Source organism: Salvelinus sp. IW2-2015, linkage group LG32, assembly GCF_002910315.2.
Source record: "Salvelinus sp. IW2-2015 linkage group LG32, ASM291031v2, whole genome shotgun sequence".
NCBI lineage: Eukaryota > Metazoa > Chordata > Actinopteri > Salmoniformes > Salmonidae > Salvelinus > Salvelinus sp. IW2-2015.
Genome location: NC_036871.1, coordinates 393,212 through 412,750, shown reverse-complemented (window position 1 = coordinate 412,750; position 19,539 = coordinate 393,212). Strand labels below are relative to the sequence as shown.

The window sequence follows — 19,539 nt, the reverse complement described above, 5'->3', positions numbered from 1 at the left end:
AATAAATCAACAATTAGTCCTGGGAGGTGGTCCTGATTGTCACAACTTGTCTACTTAAAGTAGTCATCTGCAGTTCAAATCACAACAAACAGGCCACAGATATGGCAAACAGCTGAGGGATGGGGCTGGAAAAATGCAACCACTCTCAAATTCATAGACAGACCTATGGATGCAAGGATGACTGTCCATGAGAGCAAAATGATAGTTTTAAGCATTTTTTATTTATCTATTTTTTTAACTTTTTATTTTACCTTTTACTTTAGTTTATTTAGTGAATATTTTCTTAACTTTATGTCTTGAACTGCATTGTTGGTTAAGGGCTTGCAAGTAAGCATTTCACGGTAAGGCTGTATTTACCTGTTGTATTTGGCGCATGTGACAAATACAATTTGTTTAGTGTTTATTTACAAATACATTGTTTACAAACAAAGCAGTAAAACATCTTTATATTTTGGGTTCTGATGAGGTTAGACAGTTGAACTAAGTTCGAGGCATTTTACGTTCTATTCTTCAATAATCAAATGCTATATAACATAAATACAAAAGTCCAAACATGGATGTTGCAATCACAGATTGCCTCTTTAATATAATTATATAATATTCCATTTAGCAGATGCTTTTATCTAAATAGACTTGTAGTACAGTGAGAGCATACATTTGTATTATGTGTATATAATCCCTTTGGGAATTTTAACTAATCAACTATATATTGCCCCTTGAGGCAAGGGTTCGATCCCTCTCTGTCATTTCCTCTTGTCTATTGCCCCTTCTTATTCAAAAATAATGTTAAACGAAAGAAAAAGATGGATAAGTTCAAATATTTTAGCTAGGCTTGATTTAGCTTTTCCGGCAACTTATGGAATCAGTTGAATAGTCCTAAAAATGCAAACCCTGCCCATCTGGCACTCAATGTGCACAATCAAACACTCAGGGACAACACATCATATTTGAAACCAGGTCTTAAGGTGAACCTGTTTATCTATAAGAATATAAGGCTTAGATCAAGGGCCCTAAGTTCCAGTCTAAAGAGGATGGGAAAACACTGGCCATTGCTAACTTTTCAGGAATCTTCACTGCTTTTTTCACTATATAGACACTAGTTAAATTCCCACAGGGATCACATGCACATTTTAAAAGCGTATGCACACACTGTACTGTACGTCACTTTGGATAAGCGCTTCTGTTAAGTGACATTTTTATGTTATAGTTAAAAGACTGTTTGAATTCACATATTTCTTCTCAATAGACATCAGCTAGCTCTCAGAAAATGCATCCCTTCCCCCNCCCCCCCCCCTCATCTATTGCTCTTCTCCCTTTGTCATTCTTTCCGAGTGGTAATCCACCACCACTCTTCTTTCTTAATTGAAACAGAACCCCCCTGAATCTACGTCTGCACCTTTCTATGATCAGTAAGCTGTGTCCAGTGCATTTCGGAAAGTATTCAGACCCCTTGACTTTTTCCACATTTTGTTACGTTACAGCCTTATTCTAAAATGTATGAAATTGTTTTATTTCCTCATCAAGCTACACACAATACACCATAATGACAAAGCGAAAACAGGTTTTTAGAAGTATTTGCAAATGTATTAAAAATAAAAAACAGAAACCTTATTTACTTGACTATTCAGACCCTTTGCAATGAGACTCAAAATTGAGCTCAGGTGCATCCTGTTTCCTTTGATCATCCTTGATGTTTCTACAACTTGATTTGAGTCCAGCTGTGGTAAATTCAATTGATTGGACTTTATTTGGAAAGGCACACACCTGTCGATATTTGGGTCCCAGTGTTGACAGTGCATGTCAGAGGAAAAACTAAGCCATAAGGAATTGTCCGTAGAGCTCCGAGACAGGATTATTTCAAGGCACAGATCTTGGGACGGGTACCAAAAAATGTCTGCAGCATTGAAGGTCACCAAGAACAAGGTGGCCTCCATCATTCTTAAATGGAAGATGTTTGGAACCACAAACTCTTCCTACTGCGCAATTGGGGGAGAAGGGCCTTAGTCAGGGATGTGACCAAGAACCCAATGGTCACTCTGACAGAGTTCTAGAGTTCCTCTTTGGAGATGGAAAAACTTTCCAGAAAGACAACCATCTCTGCAGCACTCCACCAATCAGGCCTTTATGGTAGAGGGACCATACTGAAGCCACTCCTCAGTTAAAGGCACATGACAGTCCACTTGGAGTTTGAGAAAAGGCACCTAAAGGACTCAAACCATAAGAAACAAGATTCTCTGGTCTGATGAAACCAAGATTGAACTCTTTGGCCTGAATGCCATGTGTCACGTCTGGAGGAAACCTGGCACCATCCCTACGGTGAAGCATGTTGGTTTTGGCAGCATCATGCTGTGGGGATGTTTTTCAGAGGCAGGGACTGGGAGACTAGTCACGATCGAGGGAAAGATGAAAGGAGCAAAGTGCAGAGATCCTCGATGAAAACCTGCTCCAGAGCGCTCATTCTTGGGCAAAGGTTCAGCTCCTAACAGGACTATGACCCTAAGCACACAGCCATGGCTTCAGGACAAGACTCTAAATATTTTTGACTGGCCCAGCCAGAGCCCAGACTTGAACCCGATCAAACATTTCTGGTGAGACTATTTTAGAATAAGGCTGTAACCTAACAAAATGTGGAAAAAGTAAAGTGGTCTGAATACTTTCTGAATGCACTGTATAAACACATAGCGTCCCAATTTTAGCATGGGTAATATTGTGTTCTACAAACTCCCCAGACGCCTAGCGCAGTCTCATATTCCGTCCCAAATGGCAACCTATTCCATATATTGTGCAATGCTTTTGACCAGGGCCCTATGGGGGCTTTCCTATGGGCCCTGGGCAAAAGTAGTACACTATATATGGAATAGCTTGCCCTTTGGGACTCAGGCCCTCTCCTGAGATTTTCCATTAGCCCGAGGAGGATGAGTGACGATGGGGAATTGACATAGTTCTTCTGGAGAAGGGAGAGAAGCTTGATTATATTCCATACAGAGAAACCGTTAGGAGAGGGACCAGAACCGGAGGCAGCCGTTGAGCCAGGCTCTTGCCCACGCCCGAGATTTACCCCACTGGAGATTAAGATTTAGACACCTTGACGAGACAGGACAGGTTTGTGGAGATAAAGCTTTACCCTCCTCTCTACTCTCCTATCCCCCGGTGCAAAATACAGACATCTCTCTCTTGCTCCCTTTATCTCTCTCCTCTGTCTCTAGTCTCTCCTTCTCCCCTCTCTTTTCTAGCCTCCTCTCTCTCTCTGTTCTCCTTCCCTCCAGGTGGTTTCCATGTGAACAAAGCTATTTTTGGTGGCAGACTTTTTTTCCCCTGTTCTTATACATGGAGCTCTCTTCGAACAGCAGACGAGCACTGCCGCATGCTGAGGAATTCCAGTTTGATACACCTACCACAACAGTATCTGTCTCTTAACATTTGTTTTCGCCACATGTTTACCGCCTCATCAAGGTAATGACACTTGGGGCTAGGTGGGGAGGGGTAAACGACACATTCTACAGCACCTTTTTTAGCTCGTCGCCTGTCAATCACATGGTATTCACAAAGTACATGGCTTTTCTGTGACTACAGTATAACCAAGGACATTGGTTGCGTCCCTTTCTCTTGAAGTTGTTGCGTTGCACAATGTGGTCAAGATAAAAGTGAGCAGTCATGATACACCCATCTTTGTACAGGTTATTCATGCTAGCATACTTTTTGAATCATGTAGTTTACCCGCAGAGAAGATCAGAAGTAAAGGGGTTCATTCAAATGCTATTTTTTATGTACCACAATGGGATTCGCAGTAGGCGGATCACTACTAGGAAGAACCAATCACACGACGTCTGTCAGAAACAGACAGGTTGACTGGTGAATGAGGTGAGCCCCTCCCGTTTTATAAGGCGCCACTCACCCGCCCACTGGTTATTCTCGCTCTCTTCCTTGCGAAGTTTACTACGCTCCTGAAGCTCTCCTCAGCACGACTTGATCCCTGCTTAACTGTTATTAAGCGCACCGCAAGGTTAACGCTGCCGAACGTAGGACCTCTGCTCTCGTCTCTTTGTGTTGAAGTAAAATTAATTTTATACTTTTTTGCATTTTCTACTCTTTCTACTATATTTGTGGCCAACTGCCTCGATTCGGTCTTATGTAGAAAAATGTGAAATTGCGTTTTTTACATTGGATAAAAGTAGAGACCTAGAAAATTGTATATCATACACTGCAGTTGAGGAACATTGGGAAAGTAATTCTGCTTGGAAAGCTGATAAACCTGTGGCCGCATTTTTTAGAAAATATCCCTTTAATGTTTTGGTACACCTACTGGAGAGCTCTTCTTTGTCTACACCCATTCAGCATCGTTCCCAACCTCTTAAGCCTTAGCCCCACCCATCTCTTTAAGGATTGATATGTGAGGCTATGTGCTAGACGGAGTGAGTAGTTTAGTAAACTACCAAAGATTTCAAGACTAAAAGTGGTAAAAGTAGTAGCCTACAATAAGGATAAACTCCAGGTAAAAATACACTTTATCTAGTCCTTGTCCTGTATCCTAATCTGACTTTGGTGCAGGTTATGATGTTTTTCATATTACCATCTCTGGTAAACACACACTAGATCAAATAAAATCTAAGTTTATTTGTCACATTCACAGGATACAGAAGTTGTAAATGGTACAGTGAAACGGTTACTTGCATAGTAGCTATATCAAAAACAGAACGTGTCCGGATAAAAATAATAAGATAAAGAATATTGTATAATTATTAGATGACGCTTGCCCAACACACTTATCTAAGTTGATGAGTCATGTGAAGGACATGCTATAACCACCCCCCAGCTACATCTAGCTAAGTGGATGGGACACTATTGTCTAGACATGTTCAATAGATTGCCGTAACCACCACCAGACACATCTGGCTAACTGGAAGGGTCATATAATCATCTGGCGAAGTGGAGTTTAGAGATGTACTTTAGCTATCTAGCTAAACAATGAACTGGTATAATCTCAACTCGTACTACTACACATATTGTCTTAGCTGTAGTATGAATCTGCAGGTAGCTAAAGAGCTAACCAACAATGTTCAAAATTAGCTAGCTAATATTAAGCAATAACTAGTAATGCAAATGGATTTCTGATTCGAATAATATTACTACACAGATCATACACATAATGTTAGCTAGCGAGCTAGCAAGCTAACATTTACTAGCTAACAGTACGCTTTAACTTGCAATGAAAACATATAATATCTGAAAATGTAGCTAGACTCTTACCCATATACATGGATGAACGCTTCATGGCAGACTGGAACTCAGTTTTGTTTGTAGCTACATCTTGTTTGGCCAAGTTGTCAAGTCACTCCGGTGCATGTGCAGAAAGTAGTCCATGACTTTTTCCAAATGATCTGTCGATAGCACCTGCTAAATTCAGGGCAACAACATTTTTGTAGTTTGGCTAACGTTAGTCCTTTCTACCGCGCTGTTTTTTGAAAGATATAATAACACATAGCTAGCTAGCTAACCACCGTCTTGCAATTGCTAGCTTAGCTCTCGTGTATAGTTCACCTCAGATTAAATGTAGACCCAGCTAACCTAAGCTAGGCAAAATGCTCAGACGGCCTACCTCAGCTAGCACACCAGCTCAGCTTGCATAGTTCACATAACGTTCAGTTGTTTTTGTGCTAACTTACTTGACCAGCCCGACCTACTAGGTTCTCTGGCCAATCGACTCAAAAACAGAATCAGCTACCGCGTCAAGGCTAGCCTTGCCACCTCCTGACTCGCAGACCCGGGTACGTGGCAACCCGGTCTCCCCTCTACAAGCCAAGACTCTGCATTAGGGAGAGGGCAGTTTGCTAACGCCAGGCTGCAAACCCACAGTCCAAGACAAAGGCAGACAGTGGGGGAAACGGTCATGTGCAGCGGCCGCTTCAAGGTCCCGCCCGGAGATTCCCTGGAAGGGTCCATCCCCAGCGTCAGAAAGGGGCAGCAACAGTTCATGCCGTGTCCCTCTCGGGTGCAGCACAGACTTTCCCCCCCATCAGAATGGGGAGAGTTATATCTGTGCTCCTAAAACCCTACCCATCATGCAGCGGCTCATTCCTATGCGTCCGCTCACAGGGAAGATGGAAGGGGCTCACTAAAACCTCCATGCCACAACTCTCCCCTCTGCTCTTTTTGAAGTAGCTGTGGAAGACCGACAATTTGGATGCACCCCATTCTGGACATATGGGTCCTCAACAGCCATCTGAAAAGGTCCATGTGCTTATGGTCAACGTGCTGTCTCGCTCTTTTCGTCAAGGCGACTGGTTCACTTCAATCGACCTACAGGGCCCTTATTTTTACGTAATACCAGCACACAGGAGGTTTCTCAGGTTTTCCATTCAGGGAACAGCCTATGAATACCTTGGTGTCCCCTTCGGCCATCAACATCAACATCGGTCCCCGCATGTTCAACAAGTGTGTGGAGGCGGCTGTTGCGCCCCGCAGAATCAGGGGATTAAGAGCTCCCGAGTGGCGCAGCGGTCTAAGGCACTGCGTCTCAGTGCTAGAGGCGTCACTACAGACCCTGGTTCGATCCTGGGCTGTATCACAACCAGCCGTGATTGGGAGTCCCATAGGGAGGCACACAATTGGCCCAGCATCATAGGGGTTAGGGTTTGACCGGGCTAGGCCGTCATTGTAAATAACAATTTGTTCTTAACTGACTTGCCTAGTTAAAAAAAAAAAAGATTCTCCACCAAAGCAGTACGAGACACGGCTTCCCTCTTAACCCACCTCACCGAGTTAGGGTTCAAGATCAACCAGAAAAAGAGCTGTTTGGTGCCCACATAGAGAATAGAATACCTAAGCGTCAAGCTGGATCTATTTTATCGGGCTACACTATCGGACGGCCTTATCACATCATTCTGACAGTGCCTCTCCCTGTTCCGCAGGGGGGTGCTCAGTTATGCTCAGAACGTATCTTTGAGTCTTGGGGTTGATGGCATCCTCCTTCTCAGTACCACTGGGTCTACTGGGAATGAGAGACTTCCAGCGTTGGGTATCTGCCCAACGTCTGTGTACACAAAATCACCTCAATCAAAAAGTTAACGGTCACCTTCTCTCGGCTGTCTGTCACTGGCAGAGCCCCTCGATCTTTGTTTCTGGTCCCGACAGCTCTGCCTCTCTCATGTAAACTACCTCAAACTTCTGACAGTGTTCCTTTCATTGAAATACTTTCTGCCCTTCAGGAATTGTCACATCCTGATCATGACAGACAATACGACTGGTGGCATACAATCAACCCCCAGGGTGGCACTTATTCTGTGGAGCAGAACACACCTACTCTCACTACGCGCGACTCATGTCCCGGGCGTACTGAATATAGGAGCGGACTTGTCCAAAGGGAATCCCCTATACGGGGATCGGAGACTCCATCCTCAAGTGGTGAACCAGATCTTGGAGAGATATGGTTGAACACCATTGCTATCTATGCATCGCACAAAGAGACACACTGCCCGCTGTTCTCTGCGCTATACGGGGATCGGAGACTCCATCCCCAAGTGGTGAACCAGATCTTGGAGAGATATGGTTGAACACCATTGCTATCTATGCATCGCACAAAGAGACACACTGCCCGCTGTTCTTTCCGCTAGCAGTACTACTGGAGGTAGACGCGCTGGCACACCCTTTGGCCAAGGGTGCTGCTCTGCTTTTTCCCCCCTCTATGCCTAAGGCTTATCCCTCATCTTAGTAGCCCCTCGATGGCCAGGAAAGCTCTGGTTAGCGAAGATCACTCTCTTACTTTACGACCACCCCTGGCAGCTACTGTTACACAGGGATCTTCTGACCCAAATGAACAAAGAGATTTCTCACCCAGAAACCATGGCCCTCTGGGCCAAGCCTGTGAGAGGATGAATCTGAATGCGACAGGCTTACCCCTCATTGAGTTTATTCAGAGTGCCAAAGCCCCTTTTTCAATGTTCGGAAACAAGTGTCATGTGTTTGAGAAGTGGCTTTGACAAAAACACAGTAGGGAGCGCGTCGCTTACGTCCATGTCTCCAAGCCTTTAGCCCCATCTTGGGAACTATTTTGCTTGAGGCTATTTCACAGCAGCCTTTTGAGCTGCTGGAAGGTGTGGAGATGAAATATCTCTCCTTCAAAACCGCTTTGCTGATCGCCCTTACGCCTGCAGAGTGAGTGAGCTTCACGCACTGCCAGTCTACCATTTGTGCCTACAGTTTGCACTGAGGTTATCCAAGTTAACTTAAACCTTCCTTTATGACTATGGTCAGTGGTAATTGTCTTGCCTTGGAGCTTGTGGCTTTCCACCCGCCTCCATTCACTAACATGGAAGAAGAGCCTCTCCACCGTTTGTCCAGTACTCACATTGCACATTTACTTGGACAGAATGAGAGCCTTACGCAAGAGCGACCAACTCTACATTTCTGTAGCGCCCCCCTGCAAGGGTAGGCTCCTCTCATCAACGACTATCCCGTTGGATAGAGGAGGCTATTATATTGGCTTGTAATAGCAACTGTTTACAGCTCCCGATGGGCCTGAGGACTCATTCCACCAGAGGTCTGGCTAACTCTTGGGCACTGTTCAAATGCATCTCTTTACAAGGGATATGCAATGTGGCATGTTGGGATACATTTGAGGTTTTACCAAAAGGATGTCACTGCACCTTCGTTGACGCCTACTGTTCCCTGTGTCGGAGCCTCTGAGGGATGCTTTTTTTGGAACTACCCTGGTTTCGGAGAACATGTCTGCGATATTGGAGTTGGCCATATCCCATTGTGATACATCAAAACATGTATTTGAAAGCACTCTAATCAAATGTAATCGTCACATGCTTCGTAAACGACAGGTGTGGACTAACAGTGAAATGCTTACTGATGGGCCCTTCACAACAATGCAGAGAGAAAGAAAATGGAGAAATAATAGAAAAGTAAAACATGTAGTAATGGATACACAATGAGTAACAATAACTTTGCTATATACAACAAGTAAGGTAGATATGTACATATAACTATGATAAAAGGGGACAGAGTAAACAACAGCAGCATATGTGTTGAGTAAAATTAAATAGTGCGAAAAGGGTCGTTGCTATTTAGTTAACTATTTAACTAACTATTTAGCAGTCTTATGTCTTCGGGGTAGAAGCTGTTAACGGTCCTGTTGGTTCCAGACTTGGTGCGTTGGTACTGCTTGCTGTGCGGTAGCAGAGATAACGTTCTATAACTTGGGTGGCTGGAGTCTTGGTCAATTTTTAGGGCCTTCCGCTGACACCGCCTGGTATAGAGGTCCTGGATTGTGGGGAGCTCGGGCCTAATGATGTACTGAGCCGTATGTACTACCCTCTATAGCGTTTTGCGATTGGATGCTAAGCAGTTACCATACCAAGCGGTAATGAAGCCAGTCAAGATGCTCTCAATGGTTCAGCTATAGATATTTTTGAGGATCTGAGGGCCCATGCCAAATATTTTCATCCACCTGAATGGGAATAGGCGTTGTCGTACCCTCTTCACGACTGTGTTGGTGTGTTTGGACAATGATAGATCCTTAGTGATGTGGACACTGAGGAACTTGAAGCTCTTGACTCGCTCCACTTTAGCCCACTCGATGTGAATGGGAGCATGCTCGGCCCTCCGTTTCCTGTCGTGAACGATCCGCTACTTTGTATTGGTGACGTTTAGTGAGAGGTTGTTGTCCTGGCACCACACTGCCAGGTCTCTGACCTCCTCCCTATAGGCTGTCTCATCGTCATTGGTGATCAGACCTACCACCGTCGCGTCGTCGCAAACTTAATGATGGTGTTGGAGTCGTGCGCAGCCACACAGTCGTGGTTGAACAGGGAGTACAGAAGGAGACTTAAGAATGCATGTGTTGTTGCCTACCCTCATCACCTGGGGGCATCCGGTCAGGATCCAGTTGCAAATGGAGGTGTTCAGTCCCTGTGTCCTTAGCTTAGGGATGAGCTTGGAGGGCACTATGGTGTTGAACACTGAGCTGTCAATGAACAGCATTCTCACGTAGGTCTTTATTTGGTCCAAGTGGGAAAAGGCAGTGTGTAGTGCAATAGAGATTGTGTCGTCTGTTGATCTGTTGGGGTGGTATACGAATGGGTCTAGGGTGTTAGAGATTATGGTATTAATGTGAGCCATGACCAGCCTTTCAAAGCATTACATGGCTACAGATGTGAGTGCTATGGGGCGATAGTCATTTAGACAGGTTACCTTGGCGTTCTTGGGCACAGGGACTATGCTGGTCTGCTTGAAACATGTAGGTATTACATACTCTGTCAGGGAGAGGTAGTAAATGTAATTGAAGACATCTCACTCATATTATGATAGAACCAGGGTTATGAATGTTTTCATCCCCATGGGGGAGTCAGTAGGATCAGGTGCCCCCTGTCATGTAATTGTATTCACTGTGATCTCTAAGGCAAAACGGATCTGAAAATGGAAATCAAATTAGTATAATAAAAGAATCCCCATTTAAAAATGTCAGTTTAAGCTATAGATATCCATTTTTTCTTTGATGCATCTCAATCCACCATATCTGCCGACGTAGAACCTCCGCATCTGCGGTGACAGAGCTAGAGCGGTGTTTGTCAGAACATGAGACATCCTGAAAATCGATCCTCTCCCAAAATCGTCTGTAGGGTCCGAACGGTTTGGCCTTTCAAACTATTATGGAAAGATGAGATTCTCTCAAACACAATGGTGTTCTCGGTTTTGGGCTCGTCTGAAGTCGGTACAGACGATCTGCCAACTTCTGCTTTTCCAACAGTCTTGAAGGAGTTCCCACATATGCTGAGCACTTGTTGGCTGATTTCCTTCACTCTGCAGTCCAACTCATCCCAAACCATCTCAATTGAGTTGAGTTCGGGTGATTGTGGAGGCCAGGTCATCTGATGCTGCATCACACTCCTTCTTGGTCAAATAGCCCTTACACCACCTGGAGTTGTTTTGGGTCATTGCCCTGTTGAAAAACAAATGATAGTCCCACTAAGCGCAAACCAGATGGGATGGCGTATCGCTGCAGAATGCTATGGTAGCCATGCTGGTTAAGTGTGCCTTGAATTCTAAATAAATCACAGTGTCTCCAGCAAAGCACCATCACACCACCTCCTCCATGCTTCACGGTGGGAACCACACATGCAGAGATCATCTGTTCACCTACTCTGCGTCTCACAAAGACACAGCAGTTGGAACCAAAAATCTCAAATTTGGAGTCATCAGACCAAAGGAAATATTTCCACCGGTCTATTGTCCATTGCTCATGTTTCTAAGCCCAAGCATGTCTTCTTTTTATTGGTGTTCTTTAATAGTGGTTTCTCTGCAGCAATTCGACCATGAAGGCCTGATTCACACAGTCTCCTCTGAACAGTGCATGTTGATGTGTCTGTTACTTGAACTCTGTGAAGCATTTATTTGGTGCTGCAATCTGAGGTGCAGTTAACTCTAAGGAACTTTTCCTCTGCAGCAGATGTAACTCTAGGTGTTCCTTTCTTGTGGCGATCCTCATGAGCCAGTTTCATCATAGTGCTTGATGGTTTTTGCGACTGGACTTGAAGAAACTTTTAAAGTTCTTGAAATGTTCCGTATTGACTAACATTCATGTCTTAAAGTAATGATGGACTGTCGTTTCTCTTTGCTTATTTGAGCTGTTCTCGACATAATATGGACTTGGTCTTTTACCAAATAGGGCTATCTTCTGTATACCACCCCTACCTTGTCACAACACAACTGATTGGCTCACAGGCATTAAGGAAAGAAATTTCACAAATTAACTTTTAACAAGGGACACCAGTTAATTGAAATGCATTCCAGGTGACTACCTAATGAAGCTGGTTGAGAGAATTCAAAGAGTGTGCAGAACTGTCGTTAAGGCAAAGGGTGGCTACTTTGATTGTTTAACCCTTTTTTGTTTACTTCATGATTACATATGTGTTATTTCATAGTGTTGATGTCTTCACTATTATTCTACAATATAGAAAATAGTAAAAATAAAGACAAACCCTGGAATGAGTACGTGTGTCTAAACTTTTGACTGGTGCTGTATATGGAGACTGTTTAGTGTAAAAAAATGTGTTAAATACATGTCCAAAAATCTGTTTCATAATCTTTCTTATATACACTATGTATACAAAAGTATGTAGAGTCCCGTTCAAGTTAGTGGATTCGGCTATTTCAGCCACACCCGTTGCTGAAAGGTGTATACAATCAAGCACACAACCATGCAGTCTCCATATACAACCATTGGCAGTAGAATGGCCTTCCTAAAGAGCTCAGTGACTTTCAACGTGGCCCCGTCATAGGATGCCACCTTTCCAACAAGTTCGTCAAATGTCTGCCCTGCTAGAGCTGCCCTGGAGCTGCCCTAAACGAATCAGGGTTTAGTGGATGCCAGGAAAACACTACCTGCCCCAATGCATTTTGCCAACTGTAAAGTTTGGTGGGTGAGCTGTTTTTCATGGTTCGGGCAGGCCCCTTTGTTCCGGTGAAGGGAAATCTTAACGCTGCAGCATACAATGACATTCTTTACGATTCCGTGCTTCCAACAGTTTGAGGAAGGTCCTTTCCTGTTTCAACATGACAATGTCATCGTGCACAAAGTGATGTCAAGACAAATGGTTTGTCGAGATTGGTGTTCAATAACTTGACTGGCCTGCAGAGAGCCCTGACCTCAACCTCATCGAACACCTTTGTGATGAATTAGAACGCTGACTGCAAGCCAGGCCTAATCACCCAACATCAGTGCCCAACCTCACTAATGCTCTTGTGGCTGAATGGAAGCAAGTCCCCGCAGCAATGTTCCAGCATCTAGTGGAAAGCCTTCCCAGAAGAGTGGAGGCTGTTATAGCAGCAAAGGGGGGACCAATTCCGTATTAATGCCCATGATTTTGGAATGAGATGTTTGACGAGCAGGTGTCCACATACTTTTGGTCATGTAGTTTATCTCCGATGTATTTGACTTGTCAGAACAAACTCCCTTTATATGTTTTGGGGGACTATCTGTTGTTCCATGTAGTGAATCTGTTATTCAATGCTTTTGTTTGGGCTAATTTACCAAATCATTTGAGTATATCTTTTTTTACCATTTACAATTCTAAATCAAATAGCTAAATGATCCTTGGTTGGATCTTTCCAAAATAATTCCACATAGCTTAGTAGAACCCTGGGGAAGCAACTCGTGTAGATTTGGCCTCGTGTTTTAGGTTATTGTCCTGCTGAAAGGTGAATTCGTCCAGTGTCGGTTGGAATGCAGACTGAAGCAGGTTTTCCTATAGAATTCCCTAGTCCTTGACGATGACAAGCATACCCAAAGGGGTTGAATACTTATTGACTGAAGCCATTTCAGCTTTTAATTTTTTAATACATTTGTAAAAAATGATAGGAAAATGATTCCACTTTGACATTGGGCTATTGTGTGTAGGCCAGTGACACACCTCAATTTAATCCATTTTAAATTCAGGCTGTAACACCACAACATATGGAAAAAGTAAAGGGATGCTTTCTGATGGGACTATATATATGTAAGTTTGTACTTAAGAAGAAAGGAGGGAAGGAACATATGTACAAAGGAAGGAAGGAGGAAAGGGAATGTACCCATTGCTTAGGCAACTGTGTAATAATTTAAATAATTCAACAACAAAGGAATGTAAGGATGCATTTCTCAAGCCACCATGGGCCATAATAATTCCCCATACTCCCTGGTGACTTTCTTCCCTCCCTGGCCCCTCATAAGGCGGCGCTATTAAACTGTCAAGTCTGCGCTTAGGAAGATAACTGTCCTCCAGATCAGGCGAGAAATATGTAGCCCCCCCACTCCCGGTTCAGTCGAAGGTAGAAGATGTGTGCACCTCGTGGGGTCAGCTCAGGGTTGGTCTGGGGGGGGGGGGGTGTAATTTGAAAGAGGCGAAGCACATCAAAGCTATTGTGTATGCTGAAATTGGACGCCGGGTCTGGCATCGCGTTTAATGTCACATCCACTGACATTTATGCAATGCTCTCGAAAACCGCCATTTGCCCAATGTCTGGTTGACTATCTTTCGGTCGGTCTGTGGCAAACTCCATTTTGTTCGCCCTATTTCTGGTTTATTTTGTTCCTAAAGATGGAAGAGATTATGAAAAGTCAACCTCTTTCTCCTTGACGCATCTCGTGTCCAAGGATAAGTAATGGAGCTGTTTTTTTGGGGGAAAGAAGGCTCGGCCTACCAAAACCCTGCCAGCATAGGGTGAAGGATATCTGATACCTTTTTAATGGTCTTTGTGGTGCCAGAGTGTGACCTGAATGCAAAGTTGCTAGTGTCATATAGACTCTGAGCCACGGCGGTGTGCGATATGACGCCTGAGAAGAAATTAGCTCCACAAGGAGACATTGATACGATCTCAGCTGAGCTACTATGGCCCAGCTGTCAACTTAACACTGCCATTGATTCGACCGAGGCTGCGTGCGCTTGAGTTGGGTTAGCTCATACTAGATCATCATCATCATTCACCAATGTGTCTTGGATACCTTTTTCTTGAAAAAGGATATTGACAATGCAATCAGAATGACATCACCAACAAGGTTAACCTTTTTGTCCCGTTGCCACATTGAACCAAGGTGCTGCTTGAAACGACCTCTGAGGAATGGGATGATGTGGATGGTGATGATAATGAGGATTCTGATTATGGGGGTGTCAATAGTTAGGGATCGTTACAATGATGGGGAGTAGAGGCCACAGAAGAGTGTGGTTGCTCAATCTTTGCCATGTGCACCGAGGGAATGGAAACGGAATAATATTAAGATGGAATGCATACAAATTATGATTCCTATGTCTTCTAAATCAGAGGTATCCAATCCTCCTGGAGAGCTATTTGGTGTTGGTCCAGCCCTGCTTTTGCAGCTGATTAGTAAAATCAGGATTGCTAGCTAGAGCAGGGTTAGAGAAAAAGCCTGACTCCCCTTTTTATGAATGCTAATGCCTGACCAGGTGCAAATTGTGGTGTCGTCCTTTAGAAAGGATGCTCAGCCAGGGCCCTGACCCTCTGTGGGCACAAAAACATCCCGTGACTCATGTGTACGCAGGAAATATATGTAGTTGTGTAAAGACTGATTTTAACAATGCTAGTTGGATCAAATCTGGCCTGTACAGACGGAGACAGGCCACACGCACACACTCGAAATGCAATCCATGTTGTGCCTTTTTAATTTAACAGCATTGCTTGTTGTTTTTTGTGATCTAACTAAACATACCTGGTAGAAAGCATTTGGTCAAGGACATTTGATTCTATTAATTGTTTTACTCAGGGAGAAACTTTGACTTGACCAGAATGGGGAAAGAAGCTCAGCTTTAATCCCTAAGTCTATTGACGCACCATAGCATCACTCTTAGTAACATGACACAAATCTCAGTTTAGGCTACAGATATCAGTTTTTTTTTTGCATGGGCTGCGTCTCAGTCCATAACATCTGCCTAATAAGTCTGGCTGCACAACCAATTGGCAAACGTACTGCAAATTGAGATCACGTAACTAAACTAAATAAAAAGAAGACGACACTACACTATGAAACAAAGATAAATGACATAAATAGTGAAAGTAAAAAGCTTTGGAGCACCTTAAATGACATTCATTGAATAAGGTAGCTCATGCATCACAAAAATCATCTGATATTGCCAACTACTTTAATGAGTTTCTCGATGGCAAGATTAGCAATTTAGGCATGATATGCCATCAACAAACACTGACACTACACATCCAAGTATATCTAACCAAATTATGAAAGACAAGCATTATATTTTGAAAATGTATGTGTTATTGCTTTACACCCCTTGCTATTTTGTGGATAAAGAGTCACCTGTCTAACAGAATACAGAGGGTGTTCTTTAATGGAAGCCCCTCCAACATAATCCAGGTAGAATTCCCCAGTGCAGCTGTCTAGGCCCCCTACTTTTTCAATCTTTACTAACGACATGCCACTTGTTTTGTGTAAAGCCAGTGTGTCTATGTATGCGGTTGACTCACCACTATACACGTCAGCTACTACAGCGACTAAAATGACTGCAACACTTAACAAAGAGCTGCATTTTGTTTCAGAATGGGTGGTGATGGGGTTCATTCCTTGTTCTTTGTCAATCATTAGCATTCAGACAATCTCTTTAATTAAATCATTCAAAAACCTTTATTAATGCAATTGCAGACAGAAGTTGCCAACAGGATCATAGCACGCATGTTTCCGAGTAAATTCTGGAAAATAGAAAAGGGTCCGAGTTGTTTTATTATTCCTACAGTCATATATCTTAGTGATGTCACTGCCTATGTCATTACCTTCTACTCATGAGACCAAATCCATGCCTACACAGCTATATAAACAAGAGTTTTAGTGTTATCTAAAAGCCCAGCAGTAAATGTCCACTCCCCAAATAGATTTTTAGTGGAATGTCTGACTAGTCGCTTATCTCTTACACTCCCCTGCAGAGTTCTGTCTGTCACAAATCATTCACTAAACCCTAAACCTCAACTAAATCTTGTAATAAATCATATGGAAATTGAGCCTGTTGAGGTGACTAAACTGCTTGAGGTAACCCTGGATTGTAAACTGTCATAGTCAAAACATGTTGATACAACAGTATTTTAGATGGGGAGAAGTCTGTCCATTTATAAAGCACTTCTCTATTCCACATCAAGTAACTCATGCAAGCAGTAAAATTAGATTTACAAAACAGATAAAAATACACCTAATGGAACAGCGCCAAATTCAAAACAACAGAAATCCCATTTAAATTCCTCAAACGTACAAGTATTTTACACCATTTTAAAGCTACACTTGTTGTAAATCCAGCCAAAGTGTCCGATTTCAAAAAGGTTTTACGACGAAAGCACACCAAACGATTATGTTAGGTATGAGCAGAGTCACAGAAAAAGGCAGCTATTTTTCCAGCCAAAGAGAGGAGTAACAAAAAGCAGAAATAGAGATAAAATGAATCACTAACTTTTGATGATCTTCATCAGATGACACTCAGGACTTCATGTTACACAATACATGTATGTTTTGCTCGGTAAAGTTCATATAAAGTTCATATATTATATCCAAAAATCTCAGTTTAGGTGGCAAAAAGCCAGAGAAAATGCAGAGCGCCAAATTCAAATTAATTACTATGAAAATTACTATAAAAATCAAACTTTTATTAAATCACACATGAAAGATACCAAATTAAAGCTACACTGGTTGTGAATCCAGCCAACATGTCAGAATTCAAATAGGCTTTTCGGCGAAAGCAAACAATGCTATTATCTGAGGATAGCACAATAGTAAACAAAGACAGAGAAGCATATTTTAACCCTGCACGCGCGACACAAAACGCAGGAAAAAAATATATAATTCATGCCTTCTGTTGTTGGCACTCCAATATGTCCCATAAACATCACAAATGGTACTTTTGTTAGATTAATTCCGTCAATATATATCCAAAATGTCCATTTATTTAGCGCGTTTGATCCAGAAAAACACCGGTTCGAACTTGCTCAAACGTGACTACAAAATATCTCAAAGGTTACCTGTAAACTTTGCCAAAAAATTTCAAACTACTTTTGTAATACAACTTTAGGTATTTTTTTACGTTAATAATCGATAAAATTGAAGACGGGATGATCTGTGTTCAATACAGGATTAAAACAAACTATAGCTAGCTTTCTGGTCACGCGCTTCTATCTAACAGGACACTTCATGTGACTCTCGTTCAAGATGGCGGTACTTCTTCATTACACAAAGGAATAACCTCAACCAATTTCTCAAGACTGTTGACATCCAGTAGAAGCGGTAGGAACTGCAAGCAGGTCCCTTAGAAATCTGGTTTCCCAATGAAATTCCATTGAAAAGAGAGTGACCTCGGAAAAAAAAAAAATATCTGAATGGTTTTCCCTCGGTTTCGCCTGCTAAATAAGTTCTGTTATACTCACAGACATGATTCAAACAGTTTTAGAAACTTCCGAGTGTTTTCTATCCAAATCTACTAATAATATGCATATCTTATATTCTGGGGATGAGTAGCTGGCAGTTGAATTTGGGCATGCTTTTCATCCAAAATTCCGAATGCTGCCCCCTACCCTAGAGAAGTTAACAAACTAGTTTTGGAAAGTCGGTTAGGACATCTACTTTGTGCATGACACAAGTAATTTTTTCCAACAATTGTTGACAGACAGATTATCTAATTTATAATTCACTGTATCACAATTCCAGTGGGTCAGAAGTTTACATACACTAAGTTGACTGTGCCTTTTAAACAGCTTGGAAAATTCCAGAAAATGATGTCATGGCTTTAGAAGCTTCTGATAGGCTAATTGACGTCAATTGGAGGTGTACCTGTGGATGTATTTCACGGCCTACCTTCAAACTCAGTGCCTCTTTGCTTGACATCATGGGAAAATCCAAATAAATCAGTCAAGACCTCAGAAAACAAATTGTAGACCACAAGTCTGTTTCATCATTGGGAGCAATTTCCAAATACCTGAAGGTACCACATTCATCTGTACAAACAATAGTAAGCAAGTAAACACCATGGGACCACGCAGCCGCCGACCGCTCAGGAAGAATATGCGTTCTGTCTCCTAGAGATAAATGTACTTTGGTGCGAAAAGTGCAAATCAATCCCAGAATAACAGCAAAGGACCTTGTGAAGATGCTGGAGGAAACGGGTACAAAAGTATCTATATCCACAGTAAAACGAGTCCGATATCGACATAACCTGAAAGGCTGCTCAGCACGGAAGAAGCCACTGCTCCAAATACACCATAAAAAAAAGCCAGACTACGGTTTACAACTGCACATGGGGACAAAGATCATACTTTTTGGAGAAATGTCTTCTGGTCTGATGAAACAAAAATAGAACTGTTTGGCCATAATGACCATCCTTATGTTTGGAGGAAAAATGGGAAGGCTTGCAAGCCGAAGAACACCATCCCAAACGTGAACCACGGGGTGGCAGCATCATGTTGTGGGGGTGCTTTGCTGCAGGAGGGCCTGGTGCACTTCACAAAATAGATGGCATCATGAGGTAGGAAAATGATGTGGTTATATTGAAGCAACATCTCAAGACATCAGTCAGGAAGTTAAAGCTTGGTCACAAATGGATCTTACAAATGGACAATGACTCCAAGCATACTTCCAAAGTTGTGGCAAATGGCTTACGGACAACAAAGTCAAGGTATTGGAGTGGCCATCACAAATCCCTGACCTCAATCCTATAGAAAATGTGTGGGCAGAACTGAAAAAGCGTGTGCGAGCAAGGAGGCCTACAAACCTGACTCAGTTACACCAGCTCTGTCAGGAGGAATGGGCCAAAATTCACCCAACTTATTGTGGGAAGCTTGTGGAAGGCTACCCAAAACGTTTGACCCAAGTTAAATAATTTAAAGGTAATGCTACCAAATACTAATTGAGTCTATGTAAACTTCTGACCCACTGGGAATGTGATGAAAGAAATAAAAGCTGAAATAAATCATTCTCTTTGCTATTATTCTGACATTTCACATTCTTAAAATAAAGTGGTGATCCTAACTGACCTAAGACAGGGAATTTTTACGACAATT

At 42.7% G+C, this 19,539-nt stretch overlaps 1 protein-coding gene across 3 annotated transcripts in view; it reads left to right on the top strand.

Annotated features, from left to right (window-relative positions):
* efr3a (EFR3 homolog A (S. cerevisiae)) overlaps positions 1–19,539 on the top strand; it is a 219,733-nt gene that overhangs the window by 105,858 nt on the left and 94,336 nt on the right. The gene's annotated exons all lie outside the window — the stretch shown is intronic.